Source organism: Asparagus officinalis, chromosome 7 (genome assembly GCF_001876935.1).
Source record: "Asparagus officinalis chromosome 7, Aspof.V1, whole genome shotgun sequence".
NCBI classification, from domain to species: Eukaryota; Viridiplantae; Streptophyta; class Magnoliopsida; order Asparagales; family Asparagaceae; genus Asparagus; species Asparagus officinalis.
In genome coordinates, this window is record NC_033800.1 from 145,867,511 (window position 1) to 145,873,466 (window position 5,956).

At 38.9% G+C, this 5,956-nt stretch overlaps 1 long non-coding RNA gene across 1 annotated transcript; it reads left to right on the forward strand.

Annotated features, from left to right (window-relative positions):
• On the forward strand, window positions 7-1,393 carry LOC109849408. Its single transcript, XR_002249085.1, has 2 exons — window positions 7-260; window positions 970-1,393. It is a non-coding gene; the product is annotated as an uncharacterized LOC109849408 (long non-coding RNA).

Here is a 5,956-nt window from a genome sequence, read left to right on the forward strand (position 1 = left end):
AACCGACCTCTCCCCTCCTCTCTCGCCCGTCGTCCACCATCCGACGCCGCCCCCTTTCCCAACCGACATCACCCCTTCCCCAGCCGACGCCGCCCCCAACCCAGTCACCACTCCCGCCTCCTCCTTCTCTCTCCTTCCCATCTCCCATCACCCGTCACCCTTCGCCCCGTTGTCGTCGCCCGACTCCGTCGCTCGTCACCCGCGTGTCGTTCGTCGCCTTGGCCATTGTCTGTCACCTGCCGCCATCACAGTCCTTGGAGGTATGCTCTAAGATTGTGAAATGGAATTATTCCACTTATAGTTCTTTGGATCTTAATAAAGAAATAGAAAGTTGGATCTGGAGATTGGCGTTTGATCCCAGATCCACTAAATTCCATTTTACATAGAAACTAGACCTGGAGATTGGAGTAAACAAATGAGCTTGTGATCAAATTCAGTGAAGTTTAGTATAGAAATAGGAATCCTGCATCCATCTGGCTCCTTTTCAGTAAAATCTTGTTGTGCCAACATCAACATCACCTTTGGTGGGCTAAAGTCCAATATTTATAAGTTCATCTGGAAATCTCACATCCCCTTAAAGGTTAAGGTCTTGTTTTGGATTATTTCTAAACAAAAGCTTAATACCATAGCTAATTTGATCACCAAAGGTTGGATTGGTGACCCACGTTGTTCTTACTGCTACCAGGAGGTCGAAACTCAAGACCACATGTTTATACACTGCCCTTTTGCGTGTTCGGTTTGGTCTTCCCTCCTCCCTCATGCTTCTTTTGTTAGATGACCTCAATCCATGGAGGCGCTGATCCTTTTATACAGGGACCCCAATCTTTGTTCAGACATTAAAGTCATTTGGAAATACTTGTTACCTTGCTTCTGCTGGTGGATGTGGAATTGTAGAAATCTTCTTATATTTAGAAACAAATCCTATTCATATTGCTGCTAATATCGCAAGGTATGTCATCTTTTGGACAGGGGTAGAAGAAGATAGACTTGCGAGGTGCATTCGTAGGTTGGCTCTTAACTTGAAGATGTAGGAAATTGTAAAGAAGAACATCGCAGGTGCTAGCGGTGACAACTTCTCTGAAGATATCTGAATTGTTCGGTGGCTCTCTCTCTGTACGTCTCTCCCAGCGTCTGCTTATACTATCAGAAACTAGTTTGTTTGTTTTCTTGTGCAGTATGCTTCCAGTGTTTGTGATTTTGTTGTACCAGACTCTATATTAGCTGGTGATGTCTTTCTTTCGACTTTGAGTGAAGGATCTTAGTAGGCTTAGCTTCGTAGGTGACGACTAGGTCCGCTCCTTACCAGCTGTTTCTCTTCTTTGATCCTTCCTCTCTGCTTCTATGTTGGACTTGTAATAGACTTTTCATCTTAGTTACATATATTATTATTGAACATGGTACCTCACACTGTTTTTCACTTCAAAAAAAAGCAAGCTTAAGATTGTCATTTATATACCCTGCATCAACCAGCAAGACTTTTTCCGTGTCATCAATCAGGCAAGAAATTTATTCGATCATTTGATCCATGGACCTTATCATTTTGGCAACTCTCTACAATGAAATTAAAATTTACAGATGCGCTTACTAATGTTGCTTCTCTCACAATACATAAATCTAATTTGTTAGAACATAAAATTACAATCCTCAATCCTCACCGTACCTTTGTAGTTTTGATGTAGTAGTCTTAATATGGTATCAGGGCGACCGGTTGAAATTTGAAACTACTATATTACATTCTATCATATCATTCCAACATTCAGAGTTGATAGCTATCTTATTGTTTCTGTTTACATTTCAATTTTGGGCTATTTGCAGTGGAGTGGAGAAAGCATGAATCATGGGTATATACCATGAGCAGTTAGTACCAACAACCCATGCACATTAGCACACTTTTTAAGGGAGAGCACCAAAACTAATTGTTATGATTGTATTTAGGACTATTTGTACAGAATTAAACAACTGATCTCAGGTACAGAACAAAACCAGGAAGCTGAAATTGCCAAGACAGTTGGTATTAAACAAAAGGCTGGAACCACACTTATAGCTTGTTGTACAAAAATTTCTGCCAATTAAGGTGATCATCACTTCATTAGTATACCTTGGTGTCAGTTACACCTGCTATATGTACTCAACCTGCAGTTTTCTTTTTTATTCTGTTTGTACGGGGAATTCTCTCTGCAATAAGTTGAAAAGAAATGTTAGAGGCACACCATGAGGCACACCTGCTGTCACACTCCCCCACCTGCTACAGTGCAGGGGGCCCCCACAGGGGATTTTTTTTAAAAATCTCCTGTGGGCCCCCTGCACTGTAGCAGGTGGGGGAGTGTGACCGGATGTGTGCCTCATGGTGTGCCTCTAACACCGCTCTAAGTTGAATTGGCATATCTCTGTATCAACTACAGCTTACGCAACAATAGTCCAGCACTACACAATATTGTAGAGGCAACAAACAACATGGATTGTTTGATCCTTGGATCTTATCCTTGTTTACTATATCTTTATAATGAAATTAAAATTTTATTTTTTTAATACTAGCATTGATCCTCTTACGAAAGATGAAATTTAAATGTGTATGTGTTCATATTTTTGTAATTACGTTGAACACTCCCCCCCCCCCCGCCCCCGCCCTGCCCCCCCCCCCCCCCCCCCTCCCCCCCCTCAAACAGCTGTTAGTTTGGAAATCTATTATTTTGAAACAAATTATGTTTTAGGTTTACTAGGCTAATGTCTGTCGATTCTTATCTTTTCGAATGCAAGGGGAAAATTTTATTAGTTTAATTCTAATTTAATTATAATAGAGAATTTGACAAAAGATATTTCCTTTTAAGGCATAAATAATAAGGGACGAGCATCAGCCCTTTTAAGTTGATTGCCACTGGTAGCCAACCATGTCATCTAAATTAAAATAAAAGCAAACAGAGATAAAATTCAATTAAGACTGCTATTGCGAAAATATATCTACGCATGTATATACGAGCGTATGAATAGCAACATATGTATACATGTACGGATGTGTGTATACATGTATATATCTATCTGTGTGTGTGTTTATCTATATTAGATATATAGGAGTTCCAAATTGTCAATCTAAAGATTCCACTAAAATTAACACAGAGGGCATCTTGTACTAATGAAAGATCTTTGTTATTGTTTTAGAAGATGTCATGTTGAGTTAAAACCTTTTTTTTTTACAAACATCTCATACTAACTTATAGAATGCTGAGATAATCCAGGCTGGGGCAAACCTGCAGGTTTCTCTAGCCGAATACACATCAAATATCGTAGCTGTGCAGTCAGATGTGTCAGCAACATGTTTCTTATGCGCATATAACCAGTGCACTATCCATGTATACTTCTATGGTTTTGATTTTATTCTTATCAGTCTTTATGAAATTATGACAAATGTTTTCAGGTTGTACGACATCTTTTCTGGAATAGAAACTATGATGAACTTTTTGATAAAAGAAGTATTTGCTTAGCTTATGTTTTTATTTAAAAAAATAATTATTTTATGCTTAATTAAGCAAGACATGCTTTTCTTTTGGTCCTTGAGAACTCACACGCTTTACCTGTTGATAAGTATCCTACAAGCTCAAGACATGCTTTTCTTTTGGTCCTTGAGAACTCACACGCTTTACCTGTTGATAAGTATCCTACAAGCTGATATATGCTAGAAACCACACATCTTACTTACCTTCTCTGATATAAAACACTAAATAACGATCAAACAAATACTAAATCCCTCCCTCAAGAACTGACAATTGCAGATGGTAAGGATAGTGAATATGGTGCAATTTAAGTTTTCTGCAAATGTAGCTCGGACAAGCCTTTCAACAAGATGGCGTCATTAACTAGAACCTCCTCTTCCTCCTCTGCTCTTCACTATTCGCGTTGTGACTTCTTTTCTGGTGGTGGTGGTGGTGTTGCCGTGTCCACTACTTCCAACATTTTGTTGAAAAGAATCTCCGACCCATATCTTTTGCCTATGAATTTAGTTGCACTACGTTTATTTACCATCTTACTATCAGCCATTGTGAGCTCTTGAGAGAAGCTGTACTTGTTGTTTTGAGTATTACTTACTGTTGTACATGGAAGGAGGTAAAGTAAGAAAAGTGTGGTTTATGACATACCAACTTGATGAGTTCTGGTTCCATCCTTGGCACATGTAGTTGCTGAGAATTTACATCTTGAGCAGTTAGATGTAAAAACAACTTTCCTTTATAGTGATTTGAAGGAGGAGATCTATATGAAGCAACCATAAGGCTTCATAAAGGCAAGCAAGAAAAATCTAGTATGTCGTTTGAAGAAGAGCTTGTATGGATTAAAACAAGCTCCCAGGCAGTACTACAAGAAGTTTGACAGCTTTATGGGCAGCAACGATTTTACTAGATGCCAAGTAGATCATTATTGCTATCTCAAGAGGTTTGCCAATTGCTTCATTATTTTATTGTTATACGTTGATGACATACTCGTTGCAGGTTCAGATTTGCAAGAGATTATAAATTTGAAGCAAAAATTGTCAAAACAGTTTGCAATAAATGATCTTGACGTTGCAAAGCAGATTCTTGGAATGAGGATCAAGAGAGACACGAAGTCTGGGACTTTGATGCTATCACAGGCTGAGTACATCAACAAAGTACTCTTCAGGTTCAATATGCAAGATGCTAAACCAGTGAGTACACCTTTAGGTGTTCATTTCAAGACTTTCCAAAGTATGCCTCAGCAATTGAAAGTCTGATGTATGCCATGGTTTGTATAAGACCAGATTTGCTCAAGCAGTGGGAACTATTAGCAGGTGCATGAATAATCCGGACAAGGTACACTGGGAATCAGTCAAATGGATCCTCAGATATCTACGGGGCACCACAGGTAAAGCACTTTGTTTCAAAGGTGAAGATACAATACTAACAGGTTATGTAGATGCTGATTTAGCAAGAAATATTGATATAAGAAGGAGCACTACATGGTATGTCTATACTCTAGGAGGTACTGCAGTGAGTTGAGTTTCTCAACTACAGAAGATAGTTGCTCTTTCCACAACTGAAATAGAATATATCGTTGTTACAGAAGCCATCAAGGAAATGGTTTGGCTTCAAAGTTTCTTGGATGAATTAGGTAAGAAACAAGAAGACAATGTCTTATATTGTAACAGTCAAAGTGCTATTTATCTAGCGAAGAATCCGTCTTTTCATTCTAGAACGAAGCACATACATGTGCGGTATCATTTTATCCGGTCATTTCTGAAAGATGGAATTTTAAAACTTGAAAAGATCAGTGGAGCTCAAAATCTGACAGACATGCTGACAAAGACGGTGACTACTGACAAATTGAAGCTGTGTTTAGCTTCAGTTGGCCTGCAATAGTATCAAGATCGGGAAAGAGCTGCTGTATAGATCAAGACGTGAAGACAGATTAAAATCAGTCTTCAAGTAGAAGATTGTCAAGATTGGTGGCTGTTTTTTTGTCAACAAAGACAACCACAGAAAGCAGGGGAGCAAGGGTTAAAAAAAAGAAAGGAAGAAAAAAAAAGGAAGGGGTGATGATTGATAGGCCACAATTTATGGTCTGATTTGTGCGCATGGAGGCTATAAACCCCCCTGCTCTCCCTTTAATTTGCATCCTCATCTGCTGAGCGTATTCAATCCTTCTGAGTATATTTGAGAAGAGAGGCAAAACTAGAGAGTGATTTTGTGAGAAAAAATTCTAGAGATATTTTTCTTGTGAGTTGTGTGTAAATACACTTGTAAATTTTCTCCCCCTAGTGAAAGATCGGCAGTAGCCCGTGGACGTAGGTAATTTTGTGTCGAACCACGTTAAAATTTGTGCGTTGTTATTCCGCTTTATTCTTTTGCTTTCCTTCTAATCTGGTGATAGGAAAATCTTGCGCTGTATAATTTTTTACCAACACACGTCTCAGGTGGAAATTTCCATCAAGATATTATTGCCTTCTATCATC